Genomic DNA, 14758 nt, shown 5'->3' on the forward strand with positions numbered 1-14758 from the left:
CACACACACACAGGCACACAGACACACACACACAGGCACACAGACACACAAACAGGCACACAGAGACACACACACAGGCACACAGACACACACAGGCACACAGAGACACACACAGGCACACAGAGACACACACAGGCACACAGAGACACACACAGGCACACAGAGACACACACACAGGCACACAGAGACGCACACAGAGACACACACACAGGCACACAGACACACAGGCACACAGACACACACACACACAGACACACACACCCCAGCAACTAACAAAGGGAATTGATTTTATTGCTGATCTTCAGTTGCAGGTTAAGTCAGTCGAGCTTGGCGCTGAAAGGGACTGCAGATGAGGGAGTGCTGCGGGGGTGATGTTCTAGATTCCTGTTGCTCTGGTTGACCATCGACTTCATCTGAAGCTCAGCCTTCTGTTCAGGACAGCAGGCTCAGTTATCGCACGCTTGCGCCGTCGTGAGTCTGCTGTCTGATTGGACACGGTGGAGGTTTTTGGTTCGCGTCTGGTTTGGCGCCATGTTCAGCGAGACGGCCTGAAGGAGACGTTTGATTTTTGCTTTGCGCCAGGAGTTCTGGATTGAGTAGAACGAGGGTTCCGCGGCTTTTTAAAGCTTTAGCTCTGTTTAGAGTAGGCAGAGTAGGTTTAGGGAGGTGACCGTGGAGAAATCAGACGTAGCTGATCAGCCAGGACGTGTTTAGGGTCTTACACAGGAGCTAATGTGGTGCCTAATGCAGCTAACAGGTAGTAGAGGCTTATGCACACCACTTGGCATCAGACGCATTGAGATTACTTAGCAACTCGAGACAGATTGAGGCGAGGCAGTGATGGTTAGAGGCACGCTGACTGTTGCACACAAGCTTCTGTTACTTGTTACTTACATTGGCCTTGTAGCTTTTAGTGCAAAACTAAGGAAGCAAACATATTTTGGCGACTATGTATTGCTTTAATCTTTTAAAGGAAAGGCTTTTTACCAATTTACTCTTACTCTTACGTCAGGAGCACTTTTTACCTCCATAAAAGCTGAACTCCTGACTCTGTGCTGTTAAATCAATCAAGAGACGGCGATTGTGGAAATTTGTCAGATTGGATGGACTTGTCCTTTGATACTTCAGCATGACGCCTGTTTTTGTTTTGTACACCTGGAGTCTGCCTCACGAAGCATCTTCAGCTTTCACATTCAGGCTTCCTGCCTCCGTTTCAGCAAACGAGTGGGACCACAGTAAAAGGGGAGCTCCAATTGTTCAAAATTTCATTCAAAAGTCGTCCAGAGCGTTTTGGTGTGAAACGCTCTGTTCTAGATAAACTTACCGAGTCAGAGCTGCTCACAGTGGTGGTGATAAGAACCAGACGTCCCTCTAAAAGCTCCTCACAGAAAGTTCCTACATGGTTCTGAATTCACTGCGAGAGAAACTATCTGAGAAGATTTTGGCCTTAAAATTCATTCATGGTGGAGGGAGACATGCAGGAGGTTGTGAGACAAAATAGTCCCCAAAGAAAACTTTCAAATAGTGAAAATTGTTTTATGATATTTTTGCAACAAGCTTTTGGCTTAAAACGTTTAGATATATAATCTTTGCCCTGATTGGTGAGAAGCTTCTGCTGGATTGGTCAGAGGGCTGATCCTGACTGGTCTAAAGCTCGTCCCTGACTGGTCAGAAGGCTCGTCCCTGATTGGTCTAAAGCTCGTCCCTGACTGGTCAGAAGGCTCGTCCCTGATTGGTCTAAAGCTCGTCCCTGATTGGTCTAAAGCTCATCCCTGATTGGTCTAAAGCTCGCCCCTGACTGGTCAGAAGGATCACCCCTGACTGGTCTAAAGCTCATCCCTGATTGGTCTAAAGCTCGTCCCTGACTGGTCTAAAGCTCGCCCCTGACTGGTCAGAAGGCTCGTCCCTGACTGGTCTAAAGCTCGTGCCTGTCTGGTCAGAAGGCTCGTGCCTGTCTGGTCAGAAGGCTCGTCCCTGACTGGTCAGAAGGCTCGTCCCTGACTGGTCAGAAGGATCACCCCTGACTGGTCAGAAGGCTCGTCCCTGACTGGTCAGAAGGCTCGTCCCTGACTGGTCAGAAGGCTCGTCCCTGACTGGTCAGAAGGATCACCCCTGACTGGTCTAAAGCTCGCCCCTGACTGGTCAGAAGGATCACCCCTAACTGGTCTAAAGCTCGTCCCTGATTGGTCAGAAGGATCACCCCTGACTGGTCTAAAGCTCGCCCCTGACTGGTCAGAAGGATCACCCCTGACTGGTCTAAAGCTCGTCCCTGATTGGTCAGAAGGATCACCCCTGACTGGTCTAAAGCTCGTCCCTGACTGGTCAGAAGGCTCGCCCCTGACTGGTCAGAAGGCTCGCTCCTGACTGGTCCAAGAGCTGATCTGAAATCCTGAGCTTGACCGGTCCTGGAGCAGGCTAGTCATGCAGTACACGTTGCCGTGGTGATGTTGCCCAGTCCACTGTTTTGACACGTAAAATCCAGGCTTAGAGTGAACGAAGCCTGAAGTTACCTGGCTAAGAAAGGAATCCTAAGGAATTCCTGGGAAAGGAATGCTGCTTCGTGAGACAGACCACAGCTTAAAGCCCAGTGCACTTTGTTTAGCTGGACCGTGTAGGGGATCATGAAGCAAACGCATGCTTTCATTGTGAACATCTGGACCAATTTCATGTGCTCCTGCTTTTTTTTGTTTTGTTTATTGTTGTGCACATCAGATCGGAAATCGATGACGGAGCCTTGTGTATCAATCCATATTTGTTGTCTTTTTTTTTTTTTTTTTTTTTTTTTTTTTTTTTTTTTTTCCTGTGAAAAATGGAAAGATTGTGGTTTTAATTTGTTTTTAGGGGTTCTGGCTGAATTTTTGGGGTCCGGTTCTAAGGGTCGGGGGTTAGCAGGACCATGCTGAGTGGATATATGAATGTGTGTGTGTGTGTGTGTGTGTGTGTGTGTGTGTGTGTGTGTGTGGTCCTTCAGCCTGTGAAAACTGTGTATGATCTCTTCGTGTTAATTCTAATCATCCATCTCATTAAAGCCTCTTCTTCAGGTCCCCACACAGGCGTATATATGAATGATGTAAGTGTATAAGTGTTACTGCACGTTCACAGCTGTAACAGCTGTTCTCTTACTCCACTGTTGTAGTGCAGGATCGACTGAAGAGGAGGATCCATAATAAAACTGTACTGTTAAACTACACGACGCTGCGGCACTGTATCAGAGATATTCAATAAAGACCTTTTTACGTATTCATCCTCTCCTTATTAGACTCGGGGTGTGTGGGTGTGTGTGTGTGTGTGTGAGTGATACAAACTCTAGAACCACACTAATACATTAAAAACAATTCTAGAACCACACTAGCTCATTGAGAACATCAGGCCTCGTTCTCCAGTATCTTCACGTTTGTTCTTGAATGTGTTCTTGAGAAAGATCCCGAGAAAAAGTTCACGTCAGACTCCTGTCGTGTTCTTGAAGCGCAGAACTGTTCTCACCCTTGTGCTCTTGAGTGTGTGTAGATTCAGTTCTTACCCAAGAACAAACCCCAGATGAGAGAACTCTGGAGAAATGAGTCCGAGCCTCAGTGAAAGCAGCAGTGGGCTGTAGGAAGGAGCTTCGTTAGAGCGTTTGGTGAATGAGGCCCGTTGAGGTCAAATCAACTCTCCTGACTGGGGAGTGAACGGAGTTCGGAGCTTTAGCAGAGCTTGTGAGGAACATTCAGTTTTCCATGATATTGGCCCTTTAATGTGACGCCTTTTCCCCACAGTGTGGTGGTCAGGGTTGCAGGTGCCCCCTCTCTAATTATCTCCAGGTTCGGAGGACTGTTGAACATGCCGGGGGTGTGATGTCATTGAGATTACATCACCCTTCAGAACCACAGAGCTTATCTCACACTGTGAACACACACACACACACACACTCACTCAGTACAGGCCGGTCTGTGGCCGCAGGGGGAAATGACTCACTCTAAACTCTGTGCTCGGGTCTGAGAAGCTCTTCCTGTCCCTTTTCATGCTGTTCATTAAGTCCTGTTTGATGAAAATATTGATTTTCTGCTTTATAATATTGTTTCCTCTAAACGTCTCCGGGCAGAATGACAGGCTGCTGCTGTTTTTGGCTTTGTTAACCTACTTTTGTCCATGTTTACACATAATAGAGTGTCATGCAGTTTCAGAAAGCCTTCCGCCTAAAGGGGAAGTCCACCAACTTTTCAAAATTTCCTACATAACTCAGTGTGTGAGGTGTAAACAGAGAGGTTCAGAGGGTTTGGTGTGAAATGGTTCAGACGTCTTTACAGTGGTGGTGATAGGAATCGGGCTACAACACAGATATAGACACTTTATGTACCATCCAGAACCACCAGAGAACCTACATGAGTCTTCTGAGCTTGTATGGAATCTTGATGATGGAAAACAGTGGAAAATCTGGAATAATGAGTTTTCTTTGGGGACTATTTTGCCGCACAGCGCCCTGCATGTCTCCCTCCACCATGAATGGAGTTGAAGTTCTCTAAACTCTCATAAAACAGCGTCTCAGTCATCAGGCAGTGAATTCAGAACCAGTTCATGTAGGAACTTTCTGTAGGAGCTTTTAGAGGGACGTCTGGTTCCCATCACCACCACTGTGAGCCACATAGAACCACATATAACACGTTCTTCATCAGTCTGAACAACTATTTCACCATGCAAAGAACAATTTAAACACGCAAACGGTTCTATTTACTCCTCATGGTACTATATAGAACCACCCCCTTTACTAGAGTCCTTGAAGAACCGTCTGTTTTAAGAGTCGTAACACACTGAACAGACCAGCTTACGGACTGTTCACATGTACACTGTTTGCCAAAAGTATTCGGTCGTTTGGCTTCACACGCATATGAACTCGAGTGACCTCATTCTTAATCCATAGGGTTTAATATGTTGGAGCAGGAAGGGGCCGTCCCCAAACTGTTCCCACAAAGTTGGGAGCGTGAAATTGTCCAGAATTTCTTGGTGCTGAAGCTTTAAGAGTTCCTTTCACTGGAACTGAGGGGCCGAGCCCAACTCCTGAAAAACACCCCACACCATGATCCCCCCTCCACCAAACTTTACACTCGGCACAATGCAGTCAGACAAGTACCGTCTCCTGGCAACCGCCAAACCCAGACTCGTCCAACGGATTTCCAGACGGAGAAGCGTGATTGGTCACTCCAGAGAACACGTCTCCACTGCTCTAGAGTCCAGTGTCGGTGCTTTACTCCACTGCATTCCACGCTTTGCATTGCGCTTGGTGATGTAAGGCTTGGATGCAGCTGCTCGGCCATGGAAACCCATTCCATGAAGCTCTCTACGCTGTTCTTGAGCTGATCTGAAGGCCACATGAAGTTTGGAGGTCTGTAGTGATTGACTCTGCAGAAAGTCGGTGACCTCTGTGCACTATGCCCCTCAGCATCCGCTGACCGCTCTGTCATTTTACGTGGCCGACCACTTCGTGGCTGAGTTGCTGTCGCTCCCAATCGCTTCCACTTTGTTATAATCCCACTGACAGTGGACTGTGGAATATTTAGTAGTGAGGAAATTTCACGACTGGACTTGCTGCACAGGTGGCGTCCGATCACGGTACCACGCTGGAATTCACTGAGCTCCTGAGAGCGACCCATTCTTTCACTAATGTCTGTAGAAGCAGTCTGCAGGCCGAGGGGCTCGGCTTTATACACCTGTGGCCATGGAAGTGACTGGAACACCTGAATTCAATGATCTGAATTCTTTTGGAAATACAGTATTTAACTAATTATTAGTATACTAGTATAATAGAATAAAATCAGAACAAACAGAATAAAGAATATGAAAGAATAATAAAGAGCTGATGTGAAAGGAGCTGCAGAAATGAGTGAAGATCTGCACAAACACAAAAATGAGGAACCACATAACATTAGAACCATTATAAACATGATACGGGATTTCCAGGGTCAGGCAGACAGATGACCACCCTGTGTGTCATCACTGAGGAACACACACCTGGGCTGGACAGAGTGGAGCATCAACACTCACGGATATCATGACATCATCTCACAGAGTTCAGACAGCAGCCCAGAGCACAAATACTGAGTCAGAAGATCCGACTGGTTCCTTCATCTTACAGGAAATCCCCTTTCAGAGTGAAACGATACGGACACAGGAGAACGCTGCTCTGAGCTGCAGCCTGTGGTTGACCTGAAGGACGGTGATGATTTTTTTCATAATATGACAGATGCTGCTGGGAAAGGAGGAGGAATGGCAGCCGAACATACAGAGAGAAAAAGCTGCTGCAGCCAAACGGTTCTCGGCTGTTACAGGCCTGTTTTAGACCTGTTAGAGGCCTGTTTTTAGGCCTGTTTTTAGGCCTGTTAGAGGCCTGTTTTAGGCCTGTTTTTAGGCCTGTTTTTAGGCCTGTTAGAGGCCTGTTTTAGGCCTGTTTTTAGGCCTGTTAGAGGCCTGTTTTAGGCCTATTTTTAGGCCTGTTTTAGACCTGTTTTTAGGCCTGAGTTTAGCCCTGTTTTTAGGCCTGTTTTAGACCTGGTTTTAGGGCTGTTTTTAGGCCTGTTTTTAGGCCTGTTTTAGGCCTGTTTTTAGGCCTGAGTTTAGGCCTGTTTTTAGGCCTGTTTTAGACCTGGTTTTAGGGCTGTTTTTAGGCCTGGTTTTAGGCCTGTTTTAGGTCTGTTTTTAGGCCTGGTTTTAGGCCTGTTTTAGGCCTGTTTTAGGCTTGGTTTTAGGCCTGTTTTTGGGCCTGTTTTAGGCCTGTTTTAGTGAATGAATGAATGAATGAATGAATGAATATTTTTAGACCATAATTTTCTACACTAAGGCCACGAAATATATTGAGGCCGCAAATTACTATATTAAGGCCATGGATTCATATATTGAGGCCTCAATTTATTACATTAAGGTCACAAATGAATATACTGAGGCCACAAATTACCACACTGAAGCAATGATTTACTACATTAAGGCCACACAATATTTGTATATTATAAAATACTATATTGAGGCCGTAAATTAATATATCGAGGCCACAATTTACTATACTAAGGCCACAAGTTATGAGAATCTTTAAACTTCAAGGCCTCAATGTAGTAATTTGAAGCCTCAGTATATTAATTTGTGGCCACGTCTTATTAAAAATAATCACCATGTCACCCAAAGAGCTCCGTACAAAGCAGCTTTGAAGTTTGAAGATTAAACAGAGGAGCGCAGATAAGCCGCTGTTACTCCTGCAGTAATGCACCACTGACATCTAGTGGCCGATGGGTGAAGTGACGTGCAGTACTTACAGTAAACCAGCAAGGGTCACTATAAGCCTAATTAGCTCCCTGTGAGGCCTCAGGAGCTTACAGTAAACCCCAGGTTAATCCTGTAACAGAGTCTGTGGGTAACTTTCAATAAACTGGCGAACTGTTTGTTTTTAATATCACTATGTTTTGATTAAAATGAATTTTCATTCCAAAACGCTGAATGTTTGCCAAAGAATGGCAGCTGGTGTCCGATAAAGACATTTCATTTCTTGAAGGAAGGTGGTATTAATCATAATGTCTATAAAAGCCTTTCGATTGCAGCGTTGGTGACGACAACGGTGACGAAGGCTTTTTCATTTTCACAAAAGAAGCCGGCCCAGTGGTACCCCAAGACGAAACACGGCAAAGGGGTAATGCAGGACGCAACAAACGAGGGGGGTGGACACTTCTAACCACTACTTAACTGCAAAGCCCCGCCTCCCTGGACACAATTACCCCAACAATCACACCTACCAGTAAACCCCAAAACAACAACAGTCTTTTACACCAGTAATGTGTGGCACCTCCCGAGAGCCACTTTGCATGGCCATACCCGTTCAGCTGTCCACGGCAGCTCAGCCTGTAGCGAATCCCACACAACCACCCCATCAAGAGTCCGCTGTCCACACAGTCTGGACATAATCCCTGGGAGTCCAGACCGTCATTGCGGGCGGCACAGTGGTGCAGTGGGCACTGTTGCCTCACAGCGAGAAGGGCCTGGGTTCGATTCCCAGGCCGGGCGACAGTGTTCTCCCTGTGTCTGCTCCGGGTTTCCTCCGGGTTCTCCGGTTTCCTCCCACAGTATGCAGTCAGGCCGACTGGACATGTTAATTGCCTCTAGGTGTGAGGGTGTGTGAATGTGCCTGTCTGTCTGCCCTGCGATGTTCTGACCTGTCCAGCCTTCCACCCAATGACCAAAAAGGTTCTGCTGTTGTTACAAGCTTGACATCTAAACAATAAAGATTGCTATAAAGGACAATATGCAACACATTCTCCATCAATCTGAAGAACCATGTCGCTGTGCAAAGAACCATTTACGCACACAAACGGTTCTATATACAACCCGTGGTTCTAAATACAACCTTCCTTTTTTTTTTAGGAGGGTACAGTGTTATGTGGTCAGCGAGTTTCAGTGGGGGCGAGTGTGGTAATGGACAGCTCTTCATTCTTTAAAATAAAGGACTGATGCTACAGAACCATTAGTTCTAAGAGCGTTCCGTGGAAGTGAGTGTGTACTACAGGGCATGAGTCAAACAGCACACATGATCTTAACGTGTGCTTTGTGTAGGAACAGCTGCTGGAACAAAAGTGACTCACCTCTACTACCATCACCATAACAACCACCCCATCTCTGTACCTCTCTGTAATAGAGCACGCTGTTGTGTGGGTTACTACACTATATTTCCAAATACATTCACTCGTCTGGCTTCACACGCATATGAACTTGAGTGACATCCCGTTCTTAATCCACAGGGTTTAATGTGATGTCGGCCCACCCTTTGCAGCTATAACAGCTTCAGCTCTTCTGGGAAGGCTTTCCACAAGGGTTAGGAGTGTTTATGGGAATTTTTGGCCGTTCTTCCAGAAGCACATTTGTGAGGTCAGACACTGATGTTGGACGAGAAGGCCTGGCTCACAGTCTCCGCTCTAATTCATCCCAAAGGTGTTCTATGGGGTTGAGGTCAGGACTCTGTGCAGGCCAGTCAAGTTCTTCCACACCAAACTGGCTCATCCACGTCTTTATGGACCTGCTTTGTGCACTGGTGCTCAGTCATGTTGGAGCAGGAAGGGGCCGTCCCCAAACTGTTCCCACAAAGTTGGGAATGATCTGGACAGGTGAGTGAAAACCTTTGGAAATATCGTGTAGCTACAGTATTAACTGTGTTTCTGCTTCAGCTGCTGATCTAAAGGCTAATCTTCTTCAGTTCATATACAGTCTGAGTTATAATAATGAGTCTCTTTACTCGGGTCATTGTAGTTATATCACAACGGTTCAGTAAACTGGAAGCAATGAGCCCCAAAAGGTCGCGTTTCACGCTGATTATAAATGTGATTAGCTGAGCCGCGTTTACAGCCGCTGTAAAATACTGAATATGTGACCAAGCGACACATAAACTGCATTATTAACGTCGCTAAAATCCACTGTGCTGTGAATGGACTGTAATCCTGCTCGAATGGACCACTGAGTGAACTGGATGAAGGAAGAACCCGGTTCTGTGTAACTGAGACAATGTACTTCTTTAACAACTAGGCTAAAAGATAGTTTGCAGAATAAACTGGCTAAAAAGAAATAGGCTTAAAATAACAGGCTAAAAGATAACAGACTAAACAAAAGCAGGCTAAACGTACTAATCAGAGAACCTGCCAGGAGGAGAATTCCCGCTCTGCAGTGTCTTCCAGTTTCCTTAAACACTAGGGGGCGCTCCCGAGCGAGTCCAGAATGAATGGGCTGATATTGAACGATTGAGTAAAATCATAGTTTATAAATACTGAAACATTTTAATGTAAACGAATTCGATAATTTCCTGAACAGACCAGCATAAAACACTTTAACAGCGCTGTTTTATTTAAGAGCTTTTAAACTCGAGTTATAGGAGTTTAAAACGGCGCCTCATGACGTCAGAGAGCGCGATCAGCCAATGAGCTGCTCCGCTCGCCCATCAATCATCCCGCTCTAGCAGTAAAGCCCCGCCTCCCGTTTACTGTAGAATAAAGGAAACAAACAAGTGAGATTTCTCTGTTTTTTAGCCAAATCCCTCCGTCTACTGTCTAAAACTGAAGGAAAGTTCTGGTTCAGTGATTAGAAACTATTTAACTGCTCGTTTTTACCCGTTGAGCTCCATTCACTCCCATTGAGGACTCACTCGCAGGCGCCCTCTGCTGTTCAGCAGGCCTGTTGTTAATATAACGAGGGAAATAGGAAGCGGCTGGACTCCTCATAGACATATATGCGTCATGTCCCCTACCTGTCCACACCCTCTCCAACAGAGCCCCAATGACTTATTGTATTTTGATGTAACAAATGGTGTAATGAAGTATCTCATTTTTACTTTCCAATCAAATTCCCTCCATGTGGGTCTATTGGTTCATTTATGTCCTGCTACTAAGTGCTTTATATAATTTAGATATGATACCTTTTCTAGTCTCCTCTTTTGAGTATTTCATTCATAATTCCTCTAATTCACTAATAATTCCTTAAATGGTTCTTGGCGAATTTTTCCCCATTCATCATGTTTCTGAAGATGATGTCGTAGTTGCAGGAATTTATAGAATTTGTGAACCGGCAGGTCAAACTCTTGTCTAAGTTGTTCAAATGATTTCATGTTTTGCCCCCTGAACAATTGTGCAATGTGTGTTGACCCTTTATTTGCCCACATTTTGTAGCCTGCATCCATGGTAGATGGTACGAAGTCTGGGTTTGCTGTTTTAGTGGCTCTACAGATGGAATTAGATCATTAAAATTTTTTTTGGTATACAAAGCTTTAACCATCACTGTGAACAAATAACTACTACATAAAGTTAAGACCCCCTGAATAGACGATTAAATGAAATGAGCTTCATATAAAACCAGAGGAAAACCAACCACATCAGCAGGTTCTCTGGGCCTCATTGACCACACGACCACATCTACACATCAACATCGCACAGACGTGAGTGTGGGTCACTGCGTTCCCTCTGTTATGTAACCCTATCCCACTCTCTGAGTCAATATTCCTGAAATAGTGGAATTCTGGACAGTATCTTTCTTAAAAATGCTGCTCTGTATTGGTACTGAACGAAGTCCAGCAGCGATGTTGACCTCCCCAAGATGGAGGCGCCATTGATGTGCCTGGCTGGATCCAAGGCATCCAGGCCTGTATATTTATGTTCAAAACAGCTAAAACATGGCTAACCAGAGGTGGACGAAGTACACAAACCATGTACTCCAGTAAAAGTAGAAGTTCCTCCCTTTAGACCTCCACTTGAGTAAAAGTACTAAAGTATTTCCCTTCAAATGTACTTAAGTATAAAGTAAAAGTACTAAAAGAGGAATTCTGGCTCTGATGTCCTGTTATCATTTTTATAACCAGACTGGCTTCATGAACTCATTTCAGGTGAAAGTCCTCCAGCGTCTCTCTTGGTAAACCAGTCTTTTAATAGAACGTCATTAATTAGTGACGCTGACGTCTATTAAAATGATCAGAAGCACAAAACACTGAAGGTAAACAGTTTCCATCAGGGAGAACCGAGTGGCTCTGAAATCACTTTTTACACACAAGCAAAGTTTCAGTTTCAGATTTATTTACAACTTAGTTCCAAGTTTAAGTTGAATAAAAACTGGCTTTAAACTCAGGATCACAGATGAGCTCCTTTACTATGTTGATCTGTAGGCGTCTGTTCATAAACATAAACCAGCCCAAACTCATTTACTATAAAATGAACTGGTGTTTGTAGAAATTCAGAAAAAAGCCGCGTCAGTCTCGACTGCATATGTGGACATATTTCTATATTGAGCTCTATTTACACAAAGTTAGGTTAGTTCATCATTTATGTTGAACAGACTCTCCCAAAGTTTTACGCTGCTGCGCTGACGTTGAACCGCGTGCTGCACTGGGTCGGTATGACCAACAGGTCAAAACCAGCTCTAAACAAAGTGACCGCTGGGCCCTGATTGGTGCTCTGGCTTTGCGCTTCTTTCGTTTTGACATGTTACGTTTTTATACACACAGAAACCAAAAGGAACGACAGATTTCTCAAAATGTAGGAGGAAAAAGTCGGATATTAGACTCTGAAATGTAGTGGAGTGAAAGGAAAAAGTCGCCCAGAACGGAGAAACTTCAGTACAGATACACCAAAAATACTAAAGTACAGAAACTAATTACATTTACTCAGTTACTCAGTTACTCAGTTACTGTCCACCACTGTAGCTAACAGACTAAAAAGCCTAAAAGACAACACTAAACTGCTCCTCTATTAATATTCAGCATTACTCACATATTTACTTTATACATTAGAAATGTCTGTATATTTAGTAGATCTGCTGTAAGGGGTGTTAAACCCTTAACTGGGAAGAGTGATGTGTGGCCCTGTGTTAGCTCGATGCTAACACAATACATGAAAGCACATTGAGGTGCTACCGGATGTTAGCATTAACATGTTGTGGTTGTTATGAGGTGAACCGAAACTGCTCATAAGGTTTCTGCATTAAACGCTGCTGGGTAACATGTTCATTATTATATGGACAAAAAAAGCCTCATTTAAAACCACAGCATCTCTTATAACGGAGTAATGTTTATTAGTAATTATGAATTATTATTAATGATCTTAAATATGTATTTAATATGTTGTGTTATGTGTTTTGTAATTAAGGTCATCGTTTGACCGCCAGTAAAGCTGCGCTGCGCAGCTTGGTAATGCATCGTCCCCAAGAGTCCGTGGTTAGAATAAATAAAGAAATCAAGGCCTGGAGCCTTCGGCCAGGTGCCGCCGGCGGCCTCCGCACCGACCGCAATGAATCTCATTTACGCTGATCAAAAAAGGCCTCCTTCTGATCAGATATGCATTACTGACCTGCACTGGCCTCACTTGTGTGCGTGCGTCTGAGCTGATCTCCATAATAAAAGTCCCCCTCTGGATGGATGTGACTGTAGAAGCTTTAGAGCGGAGGAGCAGATAAATAAAACATGGCTTTATCTGCAGTGCTAGTGGAGTGAAGCGGAGGCAGGAGTGGAGTGTATCCCGTTACGGCCTGGTGTGGGGAGTGGATCAGGTGACACATACACACACTGCACCTGCTGGCCTAAAGAGCTCCATGCCCTGTTCATATTTATGACATCACAAGTTATCTCTATGATTAACTGCACATGCGCACTTTAATGCACCGGTTACAAACATTTATAATGTAAATATCCACTATATCCCCAAAAGTATCCGCTCGTCTGGCTTCACACGCATATGAACCTGAGTGACGTCCCATTCTTAATCCATAGGGTTTAATATGATGTCGGCTCGCCCTTTGCAGCTATAACAGCTTCAGCTCTTCTGGGAAGGCTTTCCACAAGGGTTAGGAGTGTTTATGGGAATTTCTGACCGTTCTTCCAGAAGCACATTTGTGAGGTCAGACACTGATGTTGGACGAGAAGGCCTGGCTCACAGTCTCCGCTCTAATTCATCCCAAAGGTGTTCTGTGGGGTTGAGGTCAGGACTCTGTGCAGGCCAGTCAAGTTCTTCCACATCAAACTGGCTCATCCACGTCTTTATGGACCTGCTTTGTGCACTGGTGGGCAGTCATGTTGGAACAGGAAGGGGCCGTCCCCAAACTGTTCCCACAAAGTTGGGACCGCTCTGCTTCTTTCTCTTATTATTCTGTCTCTCTCCTTTTCACTATTATCCTCTCTTTCTCTCCTCCTTTTGCTTTTATTGATTCTTTCTTCACTCTTTGCTCTATCACTCTCTCTTCTGCTTTCATCCTGCCTCTCCTGTTTTCACTATTATTCTTTCTCTTTCTTTCACTTTTATCCTCTCTCTCACTCCTTCTTTCTCTCCCCCTCTTTTTCCTCTTCACTTTTATCTCTTTCTCTCCTCTTTTCACTATTATTCTCTCTCACTCCTTCTTTATCTCCCCCTCTTTTTCCTCTTTTCACTTTTATCTCTCTCTCCTCTTTTCACTATTATTCTCTCTCACTCCTTCTTTCTCTCCCCCTCTTTTTCCTCTTCACTTTTATCTCTTTCTCTCCTCTTTTCACTATTATTCTCTCTCCTTCTTTCTCTCCCCCTTTTTTCCTCTTTTCACTTTTATCTCTCTCTCCTCTTTTCACTATTATTCTCTCTCACTCCTTCTTTCTCTCCCCCTCTTTTTCCTCTTCACTTTTATCTCTTTCTCTCCTCTTTTCACTATTATTCTCTCTCCTTCTTTCTCTCCTCCTTTTTTCCTCTTTTCACTTTTATCTCTCTCTCCTCTTTTCACTATTATTCTCTCTCACTCCTTCTTTCTCTCCCCCTCTTTTTCCTCTTTTCACTATTATTCTCTCTCTCCTCTTTGCTTTTATTCTCTTTCTATGCTTGTCTCTCCCTCTGAGTGGCTGTTGGGTTCATCATGCTCATCTCTCTCTCTCTCTCTCTCTCTCTGTGAAGCTGCTGGTTACCATGGCGCTGTAACCGAGCAGCAGTGATATGGAAACCGGGAGACACCTGCTGCTCCCCCTTTATCTGTTTGTGTGCCTGTTCTCTGTTTATGGGCAGCTGCTGTGGCTTTGAACTGAGAACAATGCAGCTGTGTTACAGGAGAAGAGGATCCGGAAGTTTCCACTCCTGTTTCTGGAAAATTAAATCTGATTATGAAACACCTATAAAACAATCTCTCCTGCCTCGCTTCCAATTAAAAACAAATTCCCTTCGCCTAATTGTGTTTAAACATTAACCGGCCAAAGACTCTCGCTTTGGTCTTTTGTGCTGCGCTGGAAACCCCCTGCACCCCCCCTCCCCCACCACCACACACACGC

General features: G+C 44.7%; 1 long non-coding RNA gene across 1 annotated transcript; it reads right to left on the reverse strand.

Annotated features, from left to right (window-relative positions):
• Positions 1–1558: 1558 nt before the first annotated feature.
• Positions 1559–2170, reverse strand: LOC119263674. Its single transcript, XR_005130447.1, has 2 exons — positions 1823–2170; positions 1559–1709 (listed from the first exon to the last, which is right to left on the reverse strand). It is a non-coding gene; the product is annotated as an uncharacterized LOC119263674 (long non-coding RNA).
• Positions 2171–14758: the final 12588 nt, after the last annotated feature.

The sequence above is a fragment of the Pygocentrus nattereri genome, chromosome 7, assembly GCF_015220715.1.
Source record: "Pygocentrus nattereri isolate fPygNat1 chromosome 7, fPygNat1.pri, whole genome shotgun sequence".
NCBI lineage: Eukaryota > Metazoa > Chordata > Actinopteri > Characiformes > Serrasalmidae > Pygocentrus > Pygocentrus nattereri.